Raw genomic sequence first — 14,415 nt, 5'->3', positions numbered from 1 at the left:
CCACCAGAATCATCAACCTAATATGTCAACCGTTTCTCTTATTATAGATACTTCCTGACCTGCTGAGTTTTTTCATAACTTTGGTCATTTTTTTTCATCTGATTCCCAACATTTGCAGATTTTTATTGATTAAGAACAGAGGTCTATTAACGCCTTGGTTAACAGTAGAGGTCCATGGCATAAAAAAGTTGGGAACCCCTGATTTAGACCATAGGTCCATAAGACATAGCAGCAGATTTAGGCCATTCAGCCCATTGAATCTGGTCGACCATTTGATCATGGCTGATTTGTTTTCCTTCTCTAGCCCATTCTCCTGCCTTCTGCCTATAGCCCTTGATGCCCTTGCTAATCAACCACTCTTTTTTTATATATACCCAATGACTTGGCCTCCACAGCCAATTGTGACAATGAATTTCACATATTCACTACTCTCTCCCTAAATGAATCCCTCCTCTTCTCTGTTTAATAAATTTTCAGGCCCTGATTGATCCAAAATTCACTAGCTACCTCACCTGATAACCGTTCACCCAATGTAGAGCAAATTCAATCCGTCCACTGAATAACAGAGCTACTTAAAAATCCAACCTCATCCACGACTGATTTGAACTCAACTTCACCCAACATGGGATTAGTTTGCATTTTTGTTTCTATTCATAACCCACCAGTGACCATGCTCTGAACAACAACCTGTGACAATGAAATTCACCACAATCAATAATCAATCAAAATTAACGCTTCCTAAGAGGAGAGAAGTTGTGAAAGGCTCTGGGTTGCCTAGAAACTACTTGCCCACCTTCCACTTAACTGTCAATCAATGTCCAGTTGCAGTTAAAATCAGTTTAAATGGCAAGAATAAAGATCAATTAATTATCTGCATGAAGTGTATGCGCCAGGAACATCAATTTCCTGATATATCCACGATGGGGAGCTCAAGAACTAAAATGATATGATGTTTGTTAACGTCAAATGCAGGCCACGTTGGGTCAACCGTCTATGGCTTTGAAGTGTTGCTGCGACAATTTAAGGGGGAGAAGATGGACCCCCATTTTAATTTTCAGCCTCCACCGCTCGCAGTGGGCACAAAGGAGCATTGTTAGAGGTTTTAGACAATAGGGCTGGAACTGACCCTCAACTGCAGAACGCCTGCTGTGGCAGACAAGCATCTCTATTCCCAAGAAGAGAAGCCGCCTGGAATCCCTGGCAGATTAGGGGTAAAAGATAAGAGGCACAGATCAAGTGGACAACTAGAGATACTTTTTCCTCAGGTCAGAAATGGCTAAGACGAGGAGACATAATTTTAAGGAGATTGGGAGGTAAGTATGGGGGGAAGGGAATAGCAGAGGAAAGTATCGGGGGGGAGGGTGGAATGACTAAAAGTTTTTTTTATACACAGAGTGGTAGGTCCATGGCATGTGCTGCAGAGTTAGTTGTAAAAGCAGTTACGTTAAGTCTACAGGTATCCCCCCCTCCTTTACAAAAGTAGAGTGTTCCTATGAAACCTTTCTTAAGCCAAAATGGCATAAAGCTATTAACTTAAAGCGAAGAACCATTAATTTATATGGGAAAAATTTTCGTAAAAGTGAAAATCCTCTTTGTAATGCAAAACAGGTTACTAATGTAGGTCTTTTGTAAAAGTGAAGTGGTGTAAAGCAAACATTTGTAAAGTGGGGGACACCTGTATTTAAGTGACTTTTAGTCTCATAGATGATAGAAAACTGGAGGGTTATGTGGGAGGGATGGGTTAGATTGATATTGAAGTAGGTTAATCATGGGCCGAAGGACTTGTAAGTGTGCTGTAGTGTTCTAGTTTCTATAAAATACTTGCCAACTTGAAGTTATCGGCAGACCAAGGGGACATTCACCACCCTATCACGCCCCTCACTCCTCCCAGAATCTTGCCCTGAACACTGGAAAAGGACGAGGCAACTGGAGTCACAGTCTGCACATGGGTGTGGCAGCTCAGTGGAACACTGATCAGGAAAATGCACATTCAAATCCCAGCACAGCACCTGGGAATTCAAGTCACATAATTAACTAGAACCAACAATCACACCCCCATTCCTCCCAGAACCTTCCCCTGAACACTGGAAAAAGTCGAGGCAACTGAAGGATGTGGCAGCTCAGTGGACTATCGATCAGGAAAATGCAAGTTCAAATCCCTGCACAGCACCTGGGAATTTAAGTCACATAATTAATTAGAACCAGCATCAGTAATGTTGAGCATGAAACATCTCCAACAAAAACCACACCAACATCCTCCAGGATGTACGCGACTCCAGACCCACTGGCTGCCGCCTAAAGTGGACCAACGAGCCACTCAATTCAGGAAGCAATTAGCAGAAGACAATAAATTGTTCAACACCAGCAACATCCACACCCTTCAAATGTTTTTTTAAAAAATGGCTACTATTTTCATTTAAATCTTTAACTTCGTTTTTACTCCCTTCCAGATCTTAACCAGACTACCTACTCCAGTCTCCCCTGTTCATCGAACAGCTTTGCAGCGTTGAACACACACAATATGCTGGAGCAACTCAGCCGGTCGGGCCGCATCGATGGAGAGGAACGAACAGTCAGCATTTTGGGCCGAGACCCTCCTGAAGCTGCAGAAAGTTGTGAACTCAGTTAGCTCCATCAGGGGCACTAGGCTCTGCAGCATAGTATCCTCAAGAAGTAACAAGGCGGCATCCATCGTTAAGGATCCCATCACTCAGGACATGCCCTCTTCTCATTGCTACCATCAGAAAGAAGGCACAGGAGCCTGGATGGTACATACTCAACGGTTCAGCAATAGCATCTTCCTTTCTGCCATGATTTCTGAATGTACAGTGAACCCATGAAAGTTACTTCACTGTTATTTTTGAACTACTTGTTTAATACAACTATTTTATTTATTATATACTATATAACACAGAACAATAAAGCACAGGAACAGGCCATTCAGCCCACAATGTCGTGCCGAAACAACTAAAAAACAAGTCAAAAAGCCCAATATCTACTCCCTCCTACCAACACAATGTCCATATCCCTCCATCTTCCTCACATTCATGTGCCTATCAAACATCTCTTAAAAGCCTCTATTGTATTTGCCTCTACCAACAGCCAGGCAGCGCATTCCAGGCACCCACCATTCCGAGTAAGAAACTTACCCTTCACATCGCTTTTGAATCTACACTATATATTCACTGTAATCCAGATTTTAAAAAAAAATTATGTATTGCATTGTACCGTTGGCACAAAAAAAAAACAAATTTTTCATGACATATGCCAGTAATATTAAACTGACTCCAGCTTTTTGTGTGCATTGCTCTGGATTTCTGGCATCTGCAGAATCTCTTGTGTTCATTATTTGTAGCATTTACTGTGTAGTATTCCTGCTTCTGTACAAAAGGGTCACATTAAACAATTCCCCCCCTCCCCCAAACCAAAAATCAGGAAGAGGAATGCAGTAAAATATTCAATCCCTTAGCGGCATCCAGCTTGGGCGGACATACCTGTACAGTAAAAGATCACTGCTTCTCCTATCGACCTAATTCAGCCCCGTCACCAGTCCTACCCTACGAGCCTGCTGCAGTCTCTCTTTCGCCGCGCACACCTGATAAGTACGCAACAATATCCTTGGGGAGAGGCTGTCAGCTGGCTGAGAGGAAAGCAGGGGCAGCATCTGGCCACGGATTTGCAACGCTGCGAATGCAGCAAGTAGTCGGAACCAGGCTAGTCATACATCAAGAACTGCTCTCCGCCCCGCTGCATTAAGTTAATCAATAAAATGGATGCAGTCAGTCCTCTAATAACAGTGACTGTTGCCAGTGTCTGAGCAGAAGGCATCAGTGCACACATTAGGAGATGCCTGCAGTTAACACACGGCCAATTGCTTGCTGCCGAGAATAAAGGCCAATTAATGCCAAGAGGAAAATAAAAATCAAACAATTTATCAGAATCACACAAAACAAGAAAGGGAAAAAAATCCAATGATTGCTCCGAATCTACAAGGAACAAAAGAGTTTTGAATCTAATTTTTTATAAGCAAGGGGACAGAACAATTACACCAATTGCCCTGCACCAACAACCCCTCCCACAACCCCCACATCTGCTGGGGTACAGAATCAGACTTATTTCTCATGTGTATATCGAAACGTACATTGAAATGCGTTGTTTGAGTTGACAGCCAAGGATGTGCTGGAGGCAGCCCACAAGTTGCACCACACATTCTGGCACCAACGTAGCATGCCACATTGCTTGGCAGAACAACACAGAGCACAACAAAACAGAATATACCAGGCAGCAAAGCAACAACAGAAAAACAAGGCCCGCTCCTCCAAACCCACACCAGCACGTGAGCAGTCCTCTAACCCCAGGACAGGCAGTGTTTGGCCTCCAGCCTCAGGGACCCAGTTCATTTTTATTGCTAAGCTTAGACCACAGGCAGAGGGATATGAGGCTCTGAGGATGTTGAAGCCATGGACCTAATCCTACTCTGCCCGAAATTCCTCACCTGTTCGCATTCAGGGTTACAGCATTGAGGCCATTGGGCCCCAAGTCTGTGCTGACCCTTTGTTGAAAGCAACCAAAGTATTCCAATTCCCTGCCCATATCCTCTGTCTCCCTCTCCCTGGTATTCATTTAATTTCACTTGATAGGAATTGGATGCTCAGTGGCTGAGTGTTACCAAGGCCACTGAGATCAATAAGATTTTTAGACTCGAAGGAGACGGAAAGATACAGGATAAGTGTGCTCAACGGTGCGGAGGGCTCTGTTTGAGTTCTGACACAGCCCAGTCCGTCACAGGCAAAGTCCTCCACACAAGGAGGGCTGCCACAAGAAGACAGCATCCATCATCAAGGACCCATGCCATCATGTCTTCTCACTGCTACCATCAGACAGGAGGTACAGGAGCCTCAGGTCCCACACCAGCAGGTTCAGGAACAGTTATCACCCATCCTATATTATATGTATAAATTTTCACATTCCACTGTATTTTATTTTCCTGTAAATGCCTAGATGAAAATGAATCTCCAGGTGAACTATGGTAACATATACGTAGTTTAGAAATAAATTTACTTTGATGCCATCCATAGGAGGAGGAAATTCCTGGGACCAAGTCACTCACTTGCATTCTCAGCATACATTCTACCTCTTTGTTGTCTGAAATGTGGTTCTCCATGGTGGTGTCATCTACAAACTTGGGAGTTAGAGTGAAATCACTCACTTTTATCTCACTCTACTCCCTACACACTCCCAATTGCGTGATCTGATTCCACTCTAACTCCACCCAAGTTTGTAGGTGGCACCACTGTGTAGAGCCACATCTCAGACAACGAAGAGGTGGAGTATAGGAAGGAGATAGAGAACCCGGTAATACGGGGTCTTGGCAATAACCTTGTAATCTACTCTTGGTTCTGTTCCTGTTCCCCCAACTCTTCTGTTACTACCACAAACAAAGTTCAAAGCAAATTTATTATCAAATAATGCCTGGATATCGGAAGATCCCCACATGCTCCATGGAGTTCATAATAGCTTTAATATGTATATTTAATTCTCTCCCCAGATAACCAATAATTTTATCTTCGGAGCACCTATATATTTAATCCTATATATGACACCATACACTACCTCAAGATTCCTTTTCTTCCAGGCATTCACGAAAAAAACAAAGAAATACAATAGAATCAATGAAAAACTAAAAAAAAACGAAGAGCAAAAGAATACAAACTGTGCAAATTTTTCAAAGGTAAATAAATAGTACTGAGAACATGAGTTGTAGAGTTCTTTAAGGAAAGTCCAACTCTGAATCAGTTCAGAGTTGTGGTGAGTGAAGTTTTCCACGATTAAACAGGAGTCCGATGGTTACAAGACCATAAAACAAGACATAGGAGCAAATTAGGCCATTTGGCCCATCAAGTCTGCTCCTCTATTTCATCATAGCCTCATTTTCCCTCTCAGCCCCAATCTCCCTCTTTCTCCCCATATCACTTCATGCACTGACTAACCAAGAATCTGTCAACCTCTGCCTTAAATATACCCCATGACTTTGCCTCCACAGCCGCCAGTGGCAAAAAATTCCACAGATTCACCACTTTCTGGTAAAGAAAGTCCTTCTCATCTCTGTTCTAAATCAACATCCCACTATTGAAACTGTGCCCTCTGGTCTTAGAATCCTTCACTATAGGAAACATCCTCTCCACATGCCCTCTATCAAGGCCTATCAACATTTGATGGTTATAGAGCAATAACTGTTCCTGCTGTGGGACCTAAGGCTCCTATACCTCCAGCATCAAGAAGCACTAACTAGATGGCTGGGGTCCTTGATGAAGGATGCTGCTTTCTTGTGGTAGCACAAATTGTAGATGTGCTTAATAATGAGGAGGGCTTTGCCTATGAAGGACGGAGCTGTATCCACTACTTTTGCCAGATTAATCTGTTTTTGGGCATTGTCATTTCCAAACCAGGTCGTGATGCAACCAGTTAGGATACTCTGCCCTATGAACTTACTGTGAACTTACCGCAGAGTTGCTTTGAAGTTTGAACTTTGAACCACGACCACCCCTAAAACACTCAAAGACTGGTGCTCCCAGGGTCAGGTCAGGGTAAGGCCGCTTGCTGCCCCACCTTACTGAATAGCCGGGTCACAGTCCGTGACCCACCAGTATAGTCTTTACTGCATCAATTTACAAACAGGGCTCATTTCAAGATTGCTTTGAATTAAACAGCATTGCACAGTCCATTAATCTGATTACAGTGCAGCAGTAGAGATGCATCAATCTCAGTGTAAATAGTTTCCAGTTAATTGGTGCCTTGCTACAGGTCATAACAAAAACACAGACATCACAACAGAAACAGACTGTTTGACCCCTCTATGGAGTATTTCCTTTACTGGACAGAAGGTGACCCACCTGTTGTCAACAAAGTACAGGGTCATGCACTTTAAGAATCAAAGGCATAGGCCATTTTCTTAACAGGCAGCAATTACAAAATCTGAGGTGCAAAGGGACTTGGTGCCTAAAGGTTAACTAAGTCGGTAGTAAGGAAGGCAAATGCAAGGTCAGTATTAATTTCGAGAGGACCAGAATATAAGAGCAAGGACGTAATGCTGAGGTTTTAAAAGGCATTGGTCAGACTGCACTTGAAGTACTGTGAGTAGTTTTGGGCACCTTATCCAAGAAAAGTTGTGTTTGGTATTGGTAAGGGTTCAGAGGAGGTTCATGAAAATGACCCCGGGAATGAAAGGGTTAATGCATGAGGAGTGTTCGATGGCGCTGGACTGTACTCGCTGGGCCTGAGAAGAATGATGGGGAATCTCACTGAAACCTACTGAATATCAAAACGCCAAAATATTTACAATAGTGGGGGAGTCTAGGATGAGAAGGCACAGCCTTAGATTATAAGGAGATCCCTTTAGCGGAGATAAGGAGGAATTTCTTTAGCCAGAGGGTAGTGAATCTGTGGAATTCATTGTCACAGATGGCTGTGGAGGCCAAGTCATCGGACATACTTAATGTGGAGGCTGACAGGCTCTTGATCAAAGGTTACGGGGAAAAGGCAGGAGAATCAGCCATGATGGTGGAGCAGACTTGATGGGTCAAGTGGCCTGATTCTTATATACATTTTCTCTGACCTAAACTTCCCTACAGTCATGGAAATCAAGCTAGGAGGAGCCCTGCTACAGGAGTTTGAAACTGGGTGGAAATTAGATGCAGGTCTCAGGGAATGGTGGAACAGGCTCCAGGGTTGGGAAGGCTAAATGGCCTCCTGTTTCTCCCCGAAAGAATGAAGGAGATACAGCCTAGCATGAAGCAGCTCAGAGAACTCATGGCATTGAAGCAATGGACAGAGCAGATCCCTTAGAACACGTTGTTATTGCAGCACAGTCAATGCCTGAGCGAACACCGTCAACAGCATTCAGTAAGATGGGCAAGCAACAAGCCTACCCAAACTCAATCACTTTGCCTCACCACTCAAATGTTGAACCCATATGCCAAAAGGCACCATGCTAGTCAGCAGATGAGGGATCTCATTGAAACCTATCGAATACTGAAAGGTCTAGATAGAGTGGACATGCAGACGATGGTTCCTGTAGTGGGGGAGCCTAGGACCAGAGGGCACAGCCTCATAATAGAAGGACGTCCCTTTAGAACTGAGATGAGGAGCCAGAGGGTAGTGAAAATAATTGGGAAAACGTGTAGCTCGGGCAGTTGATGGTCCTGTTGAGTTGCTCTCCGATCTTGGGGATTTACTTGTTCCATCACCATATGAGGAGAACTCATCAGTGCACTGTGAATTGTGGTTTGTCCTCAGAATGCTTGGCCTTTCTATACTTACCAATCAGCTGACTGGTCGTCATTTTGGAAACTCAACTGTGACGTGGGGAAGAAACCTCGTCACTGATTGGTTGTATGGCAAACGTGCATGTGGACTGGAACTTTGTAGAACCCTGTGCAAGAGTAATCCAACTACAAGTCAACACAAACAAAGAAAACAAAGGATACCCCATTACAACTACTTTCTCTGGGATTTCACCCCTCTAGGAATTCTACACTTAAGATTCGAGGGAGAGGTCAAGGCTTTGATCAGGAGAAAGGAGGCAAGTGTCAAGGATAAGCAAATCTCTCGGAGTATCAGATATTTCCTCAGAACTACTCAGGATTTTTTTTTAAAGGTTCTTAGGGATAGCTTTGGGAACAGAGGGGAGTTGGAGTTAGGTTAGAGTTTAGGGACAGGAATGAGAGAGGAGTTATGTTGAGGGCTGTAAATAAAGAGCTCTAATCCAGGTCAAAGTGCAGTCTGCGATCCTCCCAGCGCATCCCTGGATGTGTAGGTTGTTAACACAAATGACACATTCCACTGCATGTTTCGATTCAGCACAGTTTGAATAAATTAACCACACCTTAATATTGAAGCAGACCTCAAAAAGATCAAGGAATTACAGTACCAAAGGAGGATCTTTGGCCCAATGTCGGGTTTTTAAGAAATTATCTATTCAGAGTACAAGGCAAGTCCAAATCACCCATCCTCTCCATCACAGCACGCCATAGCCGTAGTACAGTACATCTACATTGCAAACACTTGCCCAGGGCACAGGGCCATAGAAATTTTCTGAGCAGAACTTTCCTTCTCCCCAGCAAGAATATGGTAAAGCACTGTAAGGCCCTTCGGCCCACGATGTTGTGCTGACCTTTTAACCTACTCTTAAGTTCAATCTAACCCTTCCTTCCAGCAAGTCTTCCATTTTTCTATCATCCATGTGCATATCTGAGAGCTTCTTAAATGTCTCTAATGTATCTGCCTCTACCACAACCACTGGCAGGGCATTCCACAGACCCACCACTCTGTATAAAAACTTAGTCTGACATCCCCCCCATACCTTCCTCCAGTCACCTTTGAACTATGCACCCTCGTTTTAGCCACTTTTAATGCAGACATTCCCTTGGTCACATCATGGTGCCAAGAACTGTCTGTAATCCTAAGTTTTTGACAGTCAAAAACACTGCCAGCTGAGATCACAGGTTATACTGGAAGAGTAATTACCTAGTTCAAATTAGTTAGTATTGATCCGAAATGTGCAGGACCACAGAAGGTCCGACTAGGGAGTATGTCGCCGTTCCTTCATCATTCCTGAGTCCCAGTCTCTAAACTCTCTGAGTTGTGGGTATGTCCATAAACCATAAATAGGCCAATTGGCCCATCGAGTGTGCTTTGCCATTCCATCATGGCTGATCCATTTCCATCTCCTGCCTTCCTCCTCATATCCCTTCAACTCTGACTAATCAAGAATCTATCAACCTCTGCCTTAAATATGCCCCATGACTTGGCCTCCACAGCCACCCGTGGCAATGAATTACACAGATTCACCACTCTCTGGCTAAAGAAATTTCCCCCTCATCTCCGTCTAAAAGGACGTTCCTCTATTCTGAGGCTGTGGTCTTAAACGCACCCACCATAGGAAACACCCTCTCCACATCCACTCTGTTAAGACCTTTCAATATTCATTTGGTTTCAATGAGGTCCCCCCTTATTCTTCTGAATTCCACTGAGTAGAGATCCAGAGTCATCAAACGTTCCTCATATGCCAAGCCTTCAATCCTGGAATAATTTGGTCACATTGGTGCCAGCAGAGTGGCAATACTCGTGGGTTTTCCCCAGCATAATCCTCCTGAATTGATTTGACAAAAACGATGCATTTCACTATGTCTCCTTGCACTTGTGACAAATACAGCTAATCTTTTTTTTATTATCTTCTTTCTTTGGCAATGAACAGACGAACAAATTGTTCAATCCATTACTGATAACGACGACACATTTCACGTGAAATATTCCCCTCCAACCAAAAATAATGCAGACTGTCACAACTGAAAGCATCTTTAATTGTATATGTAAAACATAAAAAAGAGAAGGTTATTGAGTTCTACAGGTTTATTCCTATTTTTATTGAGACTGGGAAGATTTCCAACAGTCAAAAAGGAGAACCACATAATTCTTCCTGATTGCATTATATGAGCCAAAATTCTAATCTCATACAGCATTACAGGATGGTGACATTGAAGGAGTGTCAGTAGCTTCATCAAACTTTGATACAGCACCATTACCCAGGCAGCAAGAAGGCAGTTGATCTAATCACACCAGCAAATCCAAGGAGAGATGGAATAAGCTGGGGTGAGGGCTGAGGTGCTGTGAATACAAATGTCTTAAATACTTAAATCCGAATCGGGGTTCTCATTGCTGACATCTGTCATGAAATTTGTTCTTCGGGTTCCTGCACCTGCTCTCTGATGGTAGCGATTAGAAGAGGGCATGTCCTGGGAGGTGAGATGGATGCCATCTTTTGAGGCATTGCCTTCTGAAGAGTCCCTGATGATGGGTAGTTTAGTGCCTATGAGTCTACAACCCTCTGTAGCCTTTTCTGATCCTGTGCAGTAGAGCCTCATACCAGACAGGAATGCAGTCAGAATACTGTCAACAGAACCTCCGTAGAAATTTACCAGTCTTTGATGGCATACCAAATCTCCTCAAACTCTGAATGAAATATAGCCACTGGTGTGCCTTCTTCGTAATTTTGGGCCCAGGATAGATCTTCAGAGATGCTGACACTCAGAAGTTTGAAATTGCTCACCCTTCCCATCTGGGTAGCTGCCGACCTGGTGGTATGAACATTGATATCTCCAACTTCTGTTCATTTCTTTCCTCTTCCCCATCTTTCTTTTCCCAATCCTCATTCTGGCTCCCCTCTTACCACTTCTCCTCACCTCCCCTTTCTCTCATGGTCCATTCTCCTGTCCTATCAGATTCCTTCCTCCTCAGCATATCACTTCCCAGCTTCTCAGTTCATCCCACACTCAACCACCTCCCCCCCTCACCTGGTCTCACCTACTTCCCTTCCCCCACCTTCTTATTCTAGCTTCTTCCCATTCCCTTCCCTGTCCTGATGAAGGGTCCTGGCCTGAAACGTCAACTGTTTATTCCTCACCATAGATGCTGCCAGACCTGCTGAATTTCTCCAGGTGTGTGCGTGAGGGAGGCACCCTGTCCGCTGCTTTTGCAGTTATCCCCTTCAGCACTGGGCATAAGTCAGGAAACAGGTTTGGATGAAGCACCCTAACAATGGTAAATAGCTGAAACCTGGCTAATGACTGTGGCAAACCACAATATGACATGTAATACGAAATAAGAACAACATCGTGCGCCGAAGGTTTTAAAAAATACCGGAAAGCAATTCAATCTTCTGAGACAATCAGCAAAGTTAAATAATGACCTTTTTATGTTTAAATATGAGTCAATATTCATCTGTTTTGATATATTATTCAAAAATACTCTTGAATCCAGTGAAAAAAACTACTTTACATTCACCCCAGGAGAAGCAATATTGAATCAAACCCGAAACTCAATCCCATTCATCAGGCTCCTCTCATTATTAACACAATAGTCGCACACTTCTGCCTGCTTGAGTACGCCAAGAGGAAAAAAGATCCTCTCATATAAACACAGTGAAAATGCAGAGTGTGACAGAAAGATGAACGAGCGAACAAAACGCCTTTAAAAGGAAGCTCCCTGTTGCCATCCTAATAAATCAGGGTGTGGTGGGAAAAGAATCCAACAGATACTTGTCACTACACCGCACCGCAATTTCCAGCAGCAGAAATCAAAGACTGGATCTGGACCCCCGAAATACTAGATCTGCAATTCTTACCTGACCTTGTGCAATTTAATGTAGAAATCCACAAGGTGTATTAAACGGGTTTCATCAATAAACATACTGACACTTGTACAGGCAAGCCATAAAACATTCCAGTAGGTCAATGGACAATTTAACAAAAAAGGAGAAAACTGCTCATAACAATTCCAATTTTACAATTCACATTTCAGATGATTTGAAAATGATCCTGGCTCCATGCATTCTGAAAACACCATACTCACAATAGCTCGCTGATGTCACTCCATCTACCATTCTTAAAGATTTGATTAAAAATTATAAAGAGCCCATAATCCCCTTTGCCCGAGGGAGGCATCTGAATTTAAACAGCGTTGTTTAAGAAGAGAGCCCTGCTGCAGTTATTGAAAAATCAGGGCTGGGTACTGCAGTTGCTTCAGCAGCACCAGCATCAGGCTTGTTGCTCATCTCGAACCCACCCCAAACATTTTTCTTCCAAACGGTGCTTCTGTTGGGAGTGAGGAGTATTGAGTCAAAGCATTCTACACATCGTTCTCTTTATTTCTCTCTCTCTCTCCCCCCCCCCCCCCAAATCCCTGGCACTGCAACAACATTAAATCATTTAGAAATACCCACCTGGGGCTTTCGTTCAGAGTACCTGGAGCAGACTGAACTGCAAAAACGGCGTCAGATTCAGTGTCCTGATGCATCAAGATTCCCACCCTGTCCAACCTCCAGCCCCTTATGGTAATTATTTCCAGACCTGATATCTCATTTCCTACTGAGAGCAGACGCAACACACGCACACTCCAGGTTTGGGTCCACATGCGGAGAGGGAGGAGGGAGTGAGACAGTTGCAGTGGTGGGGTGGAGCTGGGGTGAACAGTATGCTTTAAAATAAAGTGCAATTCATTATTACCCAGGTCTGAGAATCTGCTATTGAAATATAGAGGAGGATTATAGATATGAGGAGGGAAAATAAAATACAAGGCTGTAGGAAGAGTGCCTCGGATGTATACACTCTTCTTCCTCAACATTCTCTCGCTCCCCACACATACAATTATATACAATTCACAAAAGCAGATTTATAGATATGACTAAAAGATATACAAGTAGCTGCAGATTTATCAATGCAGGGCTATTTGATCTAGCCATGGTTACAGATTTATAGATATACTGAGACCAACAGATATCAGCATATAGAGGGTACAGATTTATAAAAATATTAAAATGAGATAGAGCACAGTTTTATAGATATGATTAGTAGTTACAGATTTATAGATTTGAGACTTCTGTGACAGAGGCTGTTGATAGAGAACTGCAAATATAGACAGAGAGACTATAGATTTATAGATTAAAATGGATTATATGAGAATATGTACAACAAAACGTATAGGGGCAGCATATTGATAAGACTACATGCAATGCATATATAAACAGATGCATATTTAACTTTAGATAGTGTAGATATATGAATAGATAAAAAGGTCCTGTATTTATAAATTATAAGGCTAGATACTGTAGATATCTGGAGAATATATGATACAAGACTGACTGATACAGATATATGAAGAACAGACATAGGGGCGGTATATTTATGAATTATACTTTAGATACATGGAGAATACAAGCTAATAGACATTTTAAAACAAGATCCCCTTTGGCACAATGAAACACACTCCGATATTGCCCCCTCCCCGTGAAACCTCCCTTCCAGCAGTGCGAAGGTCCCGGGCCGCCCGAGAGGGGGGACGAGGGCGGGGCCTTGCGGGCCTTACCTGCGGCCAGGTGAGTGGTGCTGATGCTGGCGGTGATGCGGCTCTCCGGTCCTCTCCTGCCGGGTACCGAACTCCCTCCCTCCCGCCGGCACCGCAACGCTGACAGGTTCTTTCCCTCCTCCTCCTCCTCCTCCCCACTCCGCCGCGCGCGCGCTCGTCACCCCTCCCTGCCCCGCCCGTCCAGAACGCGCGACAGCAGCGCGCACGCGCGCCGCCCCTCCAGAACGCGCACGGGTCACACCCACACCCACCCTTCCGAAACGCGCGTACGCTCTTCACTGAAACCTAGCCGTATTCCGCAACAGCAATTCTCCGTTTTCCTCAAGCATCATTTTCAGGCACCTTCTCCTGACGTGATGGTTGTGAGGATGATTTTATTCTTAAGCGCATTTTTTTTTTTCACTTCATGTTTTATTTTGCTTCTGTGAAACTGAGTTCAGGGATGGGGTGGGGAGCAGTGCCAGACGGCACGGCGCAAGCGCGTCAGCCTGCTTG

The 14,415-nt window shown here is 43.8% G+C and overlaps 1 protein-coding gene across 1 annotated transcript in view; it reads right to left on the bottom strand.

Annotated features, from left to right (window-relative positions):
• The window catches only part of LOC140715696 (neural cell adhesion molecule L1-like), a 341,600-nt gene extending 327,544 nt beyond the window's left edge, over window positions 1-14,056 (bottom strand). Inside the window, 1 exon segment of the mRNA XM_073028066.1 lies at window positions 13,921-14,056. The gene's annotated coding sequence lies outside the window, so the exon portion shown is untranslated.
• Between the last annotated feature and the right edge of the window lie 359 nt (window positions 14,057-14,415).

Source organism: Hemitrygon akajei, chromosome 24, assembly GCF_048418815.1.
Source record: "Hemitrygon akajei chromosome 24, sHemAka1.3, whole genome shotgun sequence".
NCBI classification, from domain to species: domain Eukaryota; kingdom Metazoa; phylum Chordata; class Chondrichthyes; order Myliobatiformes; family Dasyatidae; genus Hemitrygon; species Hemitrygon akajei.
This window is presented reverse-complemented; position numbering and strand designations above follow the sequence as displayed.